Below are 12396 nucleotides of genomic sequence, written 5' to 3'. Positions count from 1 at the left end.
GGGAGTGGAAAGCAGAGTTTGGCCCTGAGCCTTTCCTCAGGCACAGCACTTTTGGTGCTGCCCAGGCAGCTTCCCTTTGCTCCCAGTGTGTGCGTTGGGCTGTGAGGAGGCTTGTTGCTTGTCCAGGACTCTGTGAAAGAACCCGTGTGTTTTCATGTTATTTTTCCTAGTCTCCAGGTGAAGGATGATATTGGTGATGTTCCTCTTGCTCTGTTCCAGTGATAAAATAAAGAGGTAACATTAGTCAGAGAGATTTGCACAAACTGAGGTCTGAAATCTGTAGAAGAAAAACAGTTGAGCCCAAAGAAAATAGTGGGAAGGCTCACTTTCATTTTCATCTAATGGCTTTCCTGCTATTGGTGCTCTGATCCACCCACACAAAATACAGGATCAGGAATTTGGGCTTGGTTGAAGATTCTCAGGGATTTAGCTACTGCTTGTACCTCACAAAACCTTCTTCTTTAAAAGAACGTAAGAAAAGGGGAAAGTCAGCTTAAGGTACTGCCAAAAAAAACTTGTGTTCTTTTTCTGTATGAATGTACCCACTTTATATATGGCTGACTCATGTTATGGCATAAATCACTGACGTGATCCCACCTGACAAGATCATGTGATACGCCAAATTAAACTTAACGAAATAAATCTTTTAGATCAGATGTCCTCCATCAATATCAATTTCAGAGCAATATAGCTTAAAGAACGCGTCGTATGAAAGAAATCCTGGTGTCTGCTGAGAGTAGACAGCTTCATGTGTGGTAGCTGTTGCTCAGGCTGGGGATCAGAAAATTCATTACAAAATGTGCAACTTTTCAGTAAGGGATTTCAATAAGCGTGGGGTTTTTTGTTCCATTTTTTCATACTAACTGCAAACCAATGCAACAGGCACACCAGAACAAGCAAAGCGCTGAGCAGGATGTTTCTCTCAATTAACCAGCCTGTTTATCTACATGGATAGCATGTTGCTGCATGTTTTTGATTAATACAAACACAGTGCTTAGTATGAATTTCTGTGCTGAATGTACTGTATAAGTCTGTGCTGAAGGTACCGCGTAAATCCTCTTAGCTCAGGAGAAAAAAAATGGGCTTCAAAATCAAGAAGATGGAAAATTATATACTGCTCATCTAACAATACTGAGGCTATTGAATATGAGTGGGTATGCTTTTGTCTTGCACAGTATGCAGAAAGAAGATGGGGACGGTCAGCTGTACATGGTAGTGCATTGCAAACAACAGTGCTCTTCCCTTGTCTGTTATCAGAAATGGGAGGGAAAGCTAGAAACACTCTAATGGTCTTCAGGAGATGGAAAAGCCTTGGCTTAGAGGAGTGGATACATGTGGAAACCACTAATACTTTCCTGGCTAGAGAGATTTGACGTATTTTTGAGGGTGCTCACTGGATTCTTTTCCTTGTGTGTGTCCTTGATTAGTTACACCAGGCTTTGAATATAAAGAAATGAGTCCTATTTGCTGATGAGAAAAAAGGACTCCTAAATACGAACTTAGAGGAAATAGGTTGTTTGGCATTCTTTTAATATTTTTTCATATACACTAAAGGTAAATTTGCCCTTTATTTAGAAGTTTCTTTGCTTCTTGGCCACCGTTCCTAAGGACAGCATGCAGATGCTGCCCTGGCTGCTCTCTCCCAGCTCTCCATGTTATACCCATCTCTGGGACTGGGTTTCTTTGCAAGAGCAGAACTTTTGACTGCAAAGTTCTTTCTGACTGCAAAATGTTCTCTTTAAAAATGGTGTCTTTGAGTGCTAATGAACTCTTTTCTGCATGAAAGAGTTAAAAAACAAAACAAAACAATCTTGCTAGATTTCTTTTTGTTTGTGCTCTGATAATTCATTTGCAGTCAGTGAATTAACCCCTGTGTTGCATACATATGTCTTAAAAATTACACAACAGATACTAACCCACAAGTTCATCTCTACAAAAGTCTGGATTCAGCCCATGTGTTCCGTAGCCGTGCTGCTGGGAAATGTGTGCAGCTGGCGTTTCCCACCGCAGTGGGAGCAGTGTGGTCTTTGCCTCCATGACACCAATACCTACAGAAGAAACATGGAGGTGTGAAAAACCCCAACACGGCAAGGAAGAGCCCACACCAGACTGCTGAAACCACTGAAACGAAGTGTTGCCTGCCGCTCCTGTCTGCTTTTCCATCTTTCTCAAAGCGGCGGCTGCAGCTGGAACAGTCTGCTGGGAGAGGCAGGGGGGCAAAGAGGGACTTGTGTGAGGGAGTTTGGGGCAGCACAGGGGTCCTGGTGGGAAGCTGCAGGAATGCTGTGTAGGTTGGTGGAGGGGATCTGCCACCTGCAGCCTTGCGGTGCCTCAGTGCCGTATGGGGAGCTGGGACACCCTCACTGCCGAGGCTGCTGCTCTGCCTTTCCAGCCTGAGGAAATGCGCTGCACAGCTCCTGAAATTGAGAGTGACAGACGAAAGGGGGAAAAGGGGATAATAGTGAAATTAATGGAAGGGAAAAGAATCCCAACAGGTACAGCGTAAGCACCTCTGAGAACCAAGTTATCGATGGGTTCTGGGCCGTGCTGCCGGAGAGGCAGCGATCCACGACACGATAGACACTTAAAAAGATACATGATTATCAACATTGGCATTAACCACAAGCGAAATATAAACCCTTCATTTAGCTTGGGGGTAAAGAAAGAAACAAAACTGTTTCTTGATGTCATGTCACAAGCGATCACGTCCAAGTCTGATGTGCTACAAAAGAAATTTTGCATGTGATAGAGCCCACAGTTCCTCCATGTCCTTCATGCCTTTTAGGCACAGAGGGGGCCAGACAGCTGAATTTAGTATATTGCCATGATGATGCTAGACATGTAGGGAGAGAGGGGAAAGTTCTTTTGCTCTGGGCAGCTAGAAAGAAAACTCAACTTTGTACAGATTGGGTTCACGTTTGTGCTGTGGTTGGCAGCTGGATGATTGTTCAGACGAGCATTATTTGCACAAAAAGCCCAGGAGTTTGGTTCAGGGCTCTTGGCAGACCATGGATGAAACCACACTTTTCAAGAGAAAGAAAATAGCATGTGTAGAAGTTCAGAAAGCAAAATGTGTAAGCCTGTATATTTGTAGATGAAATGGGAGTGGAAATTGGACTTGCTACTTAACAACAGCAATGAGAATATCTTCTGTCTCTATCTTTTGCACTAGTTGTTTTTGAAACCACCACTGAACAAGGTTTTGTTCACTCGTTCACTCTCCAGGTGTACTGTCTGTGGCTTCACTCTCCTCTCTGTGGTTTAGAGGACAGTAACAACTTACTGCCCCAGAAAGATGCTGCAAAATGGACTTTGGGAAGTGCAGGGGTTTGTGTTTTGAAGGTGCTGAATAGGTAACAAAAATTTGCCGTGCATTTATTTGACCACGTTTCTATCTCCTCTGGCATTTCCTCTAGAGAGTGAAAGCTCACAACCAAAAGAGTTAAATGCTGAAAGTAACATGTACTTCAGCTTTGCATGCCTTAATTTCACCACTGAAAGTTTCTTTGATCTTTTATTTCAGTTTAGCATTAGTAGTAAAAACTTGTGCTTAACGACAACGTTGAAGCACAGCCAAGTCTCCAGGTAATTTGTTCAGAGTAGGAAAGCAATGAGCAAGTGTGTACAAATAACCAATAGGATTTGATCCAAAGCATATTGACATCATGGAAAAGTTTCTATTTGTTTAAATTGATTTGGGGTTGGAGAAATATCAGCTTCAGCAGAATCTTCCCAGAAACGTGCAGTCTGTGGGTATTTCAGCTGTAGGAAGTGCCGAATTTGTGGATAAAGTATATCTGATTTCATACAAAATATGAGTGAATGATTTTAATAGCAGCAATCATGAGTGAATGGTCACGACAAAAGTTATTTTGAACCAGGCTTATTTCAATCAGCCATCCATTAGAAGAATGTTTGCATTTATCATTTCAGCTAGCTGTGCAATCCTTACAGTAATTTCTAGGGAAAAAAAACCCAAAACTTTAATATTTGTTTTTAATGATACTTAATAGTCCTTATTTCAATTGACTTAATTGTTGCATTTGATAGATGAAGAATTGGTTCAAGCAATATTTGTGGTACGAAACCACTTCTTCCTGATACAAATTCAAGACATTCCCAAGGAAGGGAGAACTGTGCATGTCAGTACTTCAGCTCATCATTGATTTGATTCGTCGACTTTTGGGGAAAGTTATAGGGCAAAAGAGGAGAGAATAAGTAAAAGGAAGCTGTCAGAAGCATTCCTAGAAGTTTTGTATATCATTAGAAAAATTAACTGTCGCTTTCCTACATTCGGAGTCGGGCATCCAGATGCCGGTACTCAGCGCTGGGAGAGCTGAAGTAACAAGGCTGATGCATGCTGACATCCAGCAGATCTCATTCCCTCACTTCCACAAAATCAAAGGAAAAAGCTGAGAAGTCCACAGGGGATTATCAGCAAACACGAAGCGTGGAAGTAAGGCAAGAAACATCCTGTATGGGGTACTGTAATTTTGGATACTTAGGTCATATTTACATCTCAGTTAATGCAAAAATATTTGTCACCGGTGTGCAAGCTTTATGAGCGCCGGGCACTTGCAAAACTGCTAAATTAAACAGTTGGGTAATTTCAGTGCCGTATTTCTTGGCTGAGAGGAGTAGTGCTGTGTGCCTGCTGTCTGAGGGTGTCCTCTGAGCAGCTGCTACAGGGCTGAAACAGCGTGTGAGGGAGGAGGAGCTCTGGCAGGTGATGTTCTGTGATACCCCTGCTGCTTCAGATTGCACCCAGAGCACCTACAGTGAGTGGGGAGCAGGAAATGGTGCTTTCAGGCTACCTTATATCACTGGTAGGAAGCCAGTATATGACACAAATGAAAGCCTCAATTCCACTGGGTTTGAAGGGCCTGTACCTATTTCAAATAAAAATTGAGCATGAAGAATCAATATTTAAAACAATCCAGTATTTTCCAGTGCTACATCTACCAAAAAGGAGGCTTAGATCTTTTGAGATAAAGTGTGAAAAAAGGCAGAAAGGAAAATTTTACAGCAGCCTTTCCTCTTCTTCCGAACAGCACGGGAAAAGAAAAAATGTGCTACAGTATTAATAAAAATAAAAACAAAAGTTAAAAAAGGTCTCCAAAACAAAAGCAAAAATTTGGATGCAGATCAGTTCTCCTGGAGTTATAACAATAAGTGCTACAGAACTGAGGTGAATTAAAAGATTTGTAAACCTCTTTGCCATCCTTTATGTATTGGATATTGGAGGCGAGTTCATTCCTGGTTTCCTGGTCCAGTCCTCTCACGTGTCGAAGTACAAAGTGGAGTTGAAGTCTGGATGCTAGGCAAGGTGGGCTGATGATTCATTCACTCCTGCGTAGCAATTCCTGCTTGTCTATGGCAAAGAAGCATCTGAAACCAAACATAACCTTCAAACTGGTGTCTCTGTGCTCCACAGTCCACTAAAGAACTTCCAGTATTGTTAAAATCTCAACTCTTTTACTCTATAAAGCATATAAGTAGCAGTACAGTTAAACAGAATTCAATAAAGGCTGATAATGTCATATGAAAGTGCCTATAACCAAAACCAAAACAGTCATGTTCCCTCTTATAATTGAACACCGCTCCTGAAGTATTGGAGAAAATCAGCAATGGCACTGCCGTAGTTTCCAAATGGTGTGTGAAATTCAACTCTTGGTCCATGCAAATTGCATACAATTGTGATTTGACTAATTAGTTGAACTGTGCAATTTCCCGTTTTTAATAGAAAGAGCCTGCAAAGCAATCATGAAAAAGGGTACAAGCAGAAAGGAGAAGGCAAAAAAAAGCAGCTGGAAGAAAAGTCTTTAAGTTCTATGTGATTTTAAAAGTCCTTAATTGGATTCTATTAAGGGAAAAGCCTCGAGATTGAAATATTTCATTGTTATAATGGTAACAGCAGGAACTGAAAGCAGTAAGTGAGAACCCCGTGTCTCAGTCCCACTCCTTGTAAGATTTGCTTTTTTACACATTTGGTACCATCAAATGACCTGCTCCATTTTTACACTTGCTGGAGAATTACATCTCAGTGTGAACTGGTCTCTGTTATTTAGACTTTCTGTGTGCTACAGAAAGGAAAGTTTTGTTGACTTTGCACTTGGATATCTGCAGTATTTAGGTGAAACCTTCACGTATTCATAGCAGTAGGTGGAATAGAAATGATTTCTGAACTCGAGAAAAAAGACAAGGGGGAAAATGGGTTCTGAAATAGTTTTTCTTTTCTCCTTTCCTTCTCATTTCCTTTACTTTGCAATGCTTTTCCTATTGAAACAAAACGAGAAAGCCCAGAAGATAGAACAGGAAAAAGAAAAAAAAGAAAAGAAAAGCCAGTACAAACAGTATGTTGCAATGAATGAAAAAGTTTGTTTAGCCTAAATGAAAGGCTTTGCTGCATGAATCTTAATTAAAGTTTTTTAATTTGGCTTAATTTCAAGATGAAACATCATTTGGAAAAGTCAAAACATTTCAAAACTCAAAGCAAAATGTTTCACTTGATAGAAACTGTTGTATTTTTTCCTTGACAACTTGTAGCTGTATTTTTTCCCAGCAACAAGCTGACAGAAAATGTAGGTCTTGCTAAAAGCAAATCTCATATTCTACCATGAAGGTCTTTGTGGAAACAGAATGAGTAAAATCAGATTAACGGTGAAAAAATATGGAAGATACCATGTTAGAGGTGCTTTGTGTCAAGTGGGGATTAAATCTGCAGTATGTTTGATTGACTGCAGGGCACCAATAAACCAGCTGAAGGAATCTACCGAATAGTCTGCTGAAAAGCACCAGTTACATCAGTTACTAACTGAATTGCAGACATTTTGACCCCAATGTTCAGGTACTGCAGAGGAGATGTAATTGCCCACACATCACTGTGAGAAGTGCAGGACTGCTCTGGCACTGCGGGGCAGTGGAGCTGCTCTTCCCAGAGAGCCCTGGAGATGGATTTTGGCAGCATCTGCCCAGGGTGGCTCGGAGCAATGCCTCCAGCCCCTCAGAGCCCAGCCCGCAGAACAGACCTTGCACTTCTTACATTGTTTTTCAAGCAGGTTTCTGTTGTTCCCACCTAAAATTACTGATAGAAAAGCAGAGCAGCTTCCCATGGCGGCTGCAGTGCTGCCCTTGCCATTTCCACAGGCACTGCCAACGAGGACCAAGACCTCTGTGGACAGACAGGCGTGCCATGTTCTCTGCTTTGCAGGTCCGTGTGCCCTGTCACTACTCGGCTTACACCTAACCTGTGTCCTGCAAGGTGCTGGTGCCCTCCACTGCCACTGATTTCTCTGATAACCAGAGGAGTCCAGGCATTGTAAAATGGTCATTGAATATCAAAGGCCCCACAGCACTGCTCAGTCAATTAGGAATTGTGTCTACAAGCCTGGCAGGTAAAAAGATGTCTGGATTAAATCTTAATTCTCTCTAACCAGACTCAGCGGGGGCTGGATTTTGCTGGTGGAGACAAATGAAGAGGATTACACTGAAGCAATGCTGCGAGCTCGAAGTGTTCCCTCCCCCAGCAAAATTAAAAGTCTCTAGAAAGGTTTCTAGGCACTGAACAGAAAACTGTCGGTAGTTTCAAGCAAATAAGCCTTCACCTGTAGTACCCAAATACTGCACAGCGCAGCTGCTGTCTGAGAACTGGAAAGAATTAGAAAGGACTCTGGTAAAGCAAAGAGCTGCTTTTCTTGTTAGACTGGAAGAGACCTAAAAGCGCAGAGGGAAAAAATTAAAAGGAGATTACTTTTGCTTATGATTACCTAAAGTGTTCTTTTTCTCAGGGAATCCAACATCTCGTTAGCAGTGTCTCCCTAATGACGGCCATGGCAGCTCTCCCCCTGGGCAGGTGGTGGGCGCAGGCAGGGAGCGGGCAGCTCCGGTGTTTGGGAGCTGCTGCCTTTCACTCCCTGCCAGTTTAATGGAAAATAGTGGTTATACTTATTGTCTAAGGTGTGGCTTCGAGGATTTCTGCTTTCAGGCTCTTTATAGAAATCCACTGAACCGTGCTGTCTTGTCTTTCACTTATGGTTTTTATTATGCTTGCAATACGAGGTCTTGTCATAAAGCGTAGTTGCCAGGAGGCAAGTTGTATATGAAAAATGCTCTGGTTATTTTATTTGAATAGCAGAGTGTGTGTAGGATTCTAGAATTTGATAGGCTGCTTAGCCATATTTAAGTAAGTTTTGAGTGTTTAAGTGATCTGGGGAGGGAGCTGTGCTGCTGAATGTACAGCAGAGCTTGTGCAGCAGGGTCCTGTGCTGTGACTGGAACTATGAAATAGCGCTGAGATGCAAAACCCAGCTGACTGCTTGGGATTTAAGGTCCAGAAAGCATGAACAGGTTTGGTGGATCAACATCCAGCTCATTTGATTTTATGCAAGGGGTAATTCAGGCACAAATTTTGCCTGTGCAAAACCTGTGAGTAAAACCTGTGCATAGGGACTACCCCAAACCATCAGCTCCTTCCTTGCCTGGGCACATCTCTGAGATAGAGTCTTCCTGGTATTTACCTTATCTGCTAAAAGTGGGTCTTCATTTGCAGAAAGAAAACAGTGAATTGATCTGATGCCCATCACCTTCCCTAGAGGAAGGCTGGGAGGTTGTGGAATAGATGGTATGCCCTCCTCTCCTCTGTTGAAAATCTGCTTCTACTTGAGGTGGATCCAGTGCTAGGTATTATCTCAGTGCTGCTCCTGATCCTGCCAGGAACTACAAGTGTCCCTTACTCTTTATTTTCTTTCTCAGTGTTGTTACCCAGTTACATGTAAACCTCTTGATGATGCCAGCTCTATTTACTCACAGAACTGGGTAGTGGGTGCTTTCAGACTAAGAGTTGGGTGAATAGCCCAAGTTTATTATATGCAGACATTAATTCTCACCTGCGTTCTGAGTGTGTAAACACCAGCATGTAACAGTCTGATTCAAGCTCCTGGCCCAGGTCTATCTTTGTTAGAACTTCTGATTATAAAGACCTTTGTGATATCCATGCAGTTCACAGCTATTGGAAGCCTTGACCCCACTACCAGCTTCAAGAAAACCCATTCCTTTAAGGGCCAGTTTTTTGGAAATATATTTGAGGGAATGGGGAAGAGAATAATACAATTCTCTCTGAATGAAGTGAGGAGCTCTGTAGTACATAAAGAAACTGGCAGAGTTCCATGAAAATTAACATGAGAGATAAAAGGAATCTAACCATTGCTATGCTGGGAGAGTACAGCAAAACCCTGATGTTAGGTTTTTGGCAGGTCTAGGCATAAGACCAATGCTTATTGATGCACAGTACAGGCAGACCTGGCATCATCTCCACTGGAGCTGCCCTGCCAACTGCCTCAGCCATAAATGGGATCCCACAGACATGTACAGTCAAGGATGAACAATGAAAAAGATGAAATATGTTAGAAGGGTTATGGAAGAAGAGTAAGATTGGGAAGCCTTACTTTTAATCTCTTTTTGGTACTGGCCCTTCTGTGTTAGGTCTACAATGCAGTGGAGATGAGTAAGGGAGATATCCTGAGGGAAATGAGAGATGCTACATGTTGGCCATGCTATCGGCAGATAGCCAGATAACCTCTGCTCAAACTGTGCTCCCTGCTTAGCAGTGCTGATCTCAGACTATCTGCCAGCAGATTAGGAGATCCAGCCCACAGCAGACAGCAGATGAGAACCTAGAAAGGTTCTCACTCTGCACAACAGCTCCGGGGGACACGGGCTCCTGGGGCTGTGCGGTAAGCAGGGTGCATGGCTTAGTCTTGAGGGCATATCTGGATTTGCTCCTGTAGAGCACACACTGACGTAGATAGACTGATGTGTGACAATGGGCAAGTGTGCAGTAATTAATCTGTAATACCTCCAGGAACACTTTAGACATGAAAAGTGTCACCTCAGATTTATTGTAAAATAAGGTGACAAATCACTTGAGCAAATGTTGGGTACCTGTCATAAGACATCCTCTCATAAGAGCAGAAGTCTTCTAATAATCATTAGCAGCTTATTTGCATGAATTTTTCCTGCATTTGATGTGAAATCTTGTTTGGCTAGATGCAAGGAAGGCTAAGTATGTGCTGAAAGCCAGTAATTTGATTATCTACACTCTCTCTGTCTAGTTATATGATCCTTGCAAAGTTCTTTGGTAAAACCCATTTAGAAAGAGTTGCTAAACCTTGGTGGAATGCCGACCATGCTAATACAATCTGACCAGTGAAGAAGGGTAGATATTTACTGAAAAGAAAACGTTAATCTTGTTAGGACTGGATACAAGGGGAAATGGTAATAAGCGGGTTGTGCTGAAACTGCTGCTCAGACAATGAAGGTGGCACCTCCATTGTGGTGTGGACACACCTGTCCTTTTTCATACTGGAAAATTCTTCTTTCATGTAGGCTAATCCTAAGGTATAGGATTCCAAAAGAGCTTTTCACAGGTCATAATTATCCTCCATGACAGCAGTTCCTGAATGGGCTTCTTGGTCACTTCATTTGCATGCTCTGTGACAACCACTTGTTCTTCCAAGGGGAGCGATCTCTTCGAGGTAAGTTTGGTGTAGCAGTTTCTGTGTATCACTCACTTTTGAACGTCGGTAGATACTGCAGAAACTCACAGATAGTGATAATTGAATCAGGATGTGCTCCTGGCATTTTGTCTCCATGTGTCAGAGTACAATTGATGAGACCTCGTAATTGGAAGATGTTTGAGGAAGTGGAGCAGGTGTATGGCACAGCACATTGCAAAGGGTTCCCTGTAGGGAACTTTCAATCCCAGAAGTAAAAACTGTGTGTGGGGATGTGCATCTCCAGAACTGGACTGCATTCCTTTTAGGGCTGTACGGTATTTACAGAAACACTCAAAATCCACATAAAAATAGCCGGAAAGAGATTTGCTGAAAACTAGAGTTGGTTCAGGAAAAGGTTTAGTCGGGGTGATGAATCTGGGCCAAGTAGTTGCATGACAATGCTGAGAAAAAAGTTGGAGATTTGCTATTCTTCTTCGAGATTTATTTAAAGACTGAGTCAGGGCAAACAGCACAGCTTGAAGTGGTACATGCAGGAGGGAGGCAGGAAAAGCAAGCACTGCACCTGCATGAATCCCACTAGAAGAGCACGCTGAGTTTGCACAGTTACGCTTTCAGTTATTTCCCTAACGCAGCCCTGAGAGGTGTTTTCCCCTGGTGTTTACAGTATCACTGCCTGAACCGACTGGGGAGCTGGACGGACTCGTTTCCCAGTGGTAAAGCTGTCTGACATGGGATCACACTCCTGTAGGGGCTGGAGGTGCCTTATTCCCCATTATCACTGTGGCTTCTGTCAGTCTTAACATTCATGGACTTTGTACTGTTTGAGATAAGACCAAGACCATATTGATGTCCTGGCTGTGCTTTCTGGGGCCATGTGTACTGCCAGTGTCTCTCCACTGCAGGTTCTGGTGACCATGTGAGTTGCTATGGCTCTGCCTTTGCTCTTCCAAGAATGAGTACCTAAAATCTATGGTTAGGTCCTGTTTGAATATGGGCTGTTATAATTATATTAGACATGAGTAAAACTACAGACTCTTGTTCAGCAGCAAAAATGGGCTTTTTCTGTGCAATGGGGAAATGCTTATAGTTGTCTATAAATACCTTGAAGTAGTAGAAGATTTGATAGAAACCTAATTGTTGAGGAATTAAACTCCTCCAGTGCGTTTTCTGGCATAGTTTTACAGTTATGTGCATTGACATCTGTTATATCTGTTATTGTTAATTACTCCTTCAAACTTCGTCAATGATCTCTTGCACTTCCTGTAAGAAACGCTGAAAGCTTTTAACAGACAAATTAATTATGTATAGTGTTTGATGCAAATTAGCCCAATTAGTTGTAGCATTGATACCTCCTTCATGTAAAAAAGAAGTAGAGAAAGAAATATCATATACATATTTATGAGTACCTTTTTGACAGATGATGGTAGGTCATGATGAGGAATTCATTTAGGTTTATAGAATGACTTTGAAAATGACAAACAGAAGTAAAATTTTTGTGAGATACTGTGTTTACTTCATCACAAAATCCTTGAATATTTAAAGGCAGTGCTTTTGGGGAAAAACTGCTACTCTTGCTACCTGACATTTTTTTTTTTCTAATGCACTTCCAAATTAGGGGATTCCCAAGCTGAATGTATTGCTGTAACCTGAACGATTCATAGCCTAAACAGTTCAGAAATCCCTACCTGCAAGCTCAGCTGCTCTTTCCTATTGTCTGATGAACAGAAAATCATCCCCTATAATCTGCTCTTCAGGAGCAGAAAAACTCATGCAAGGAGGATGCACACACATTGTTCGGAGGTTAGAATCAATGGCAGTGCAGGCACTTCGTAGGGACCAGCTCCTCTGTATGGCAGCCTTTGTACTGTACTGAATCCTTCAA

Source organism: Lagopus leucura, unplaced genomic scaffold (assembly GCF_019238085.1).
Source record: "Lagopus leucura isolate 7727_CA_CO unplaced genomic scaffold, USGS_WTPT01 Super-Scaffold_100047, whole genome shotgun sequence".
Classification (NCBI taxonomy): domain Eukaryota; kingdom Metazoa; phylum Chordata; class Aves; order Galliformes; family Phasianidae; genus Lagopus; species Lagopus leucura.
This window is presented reverse-complemented; position numbering follows the sequence as displayed.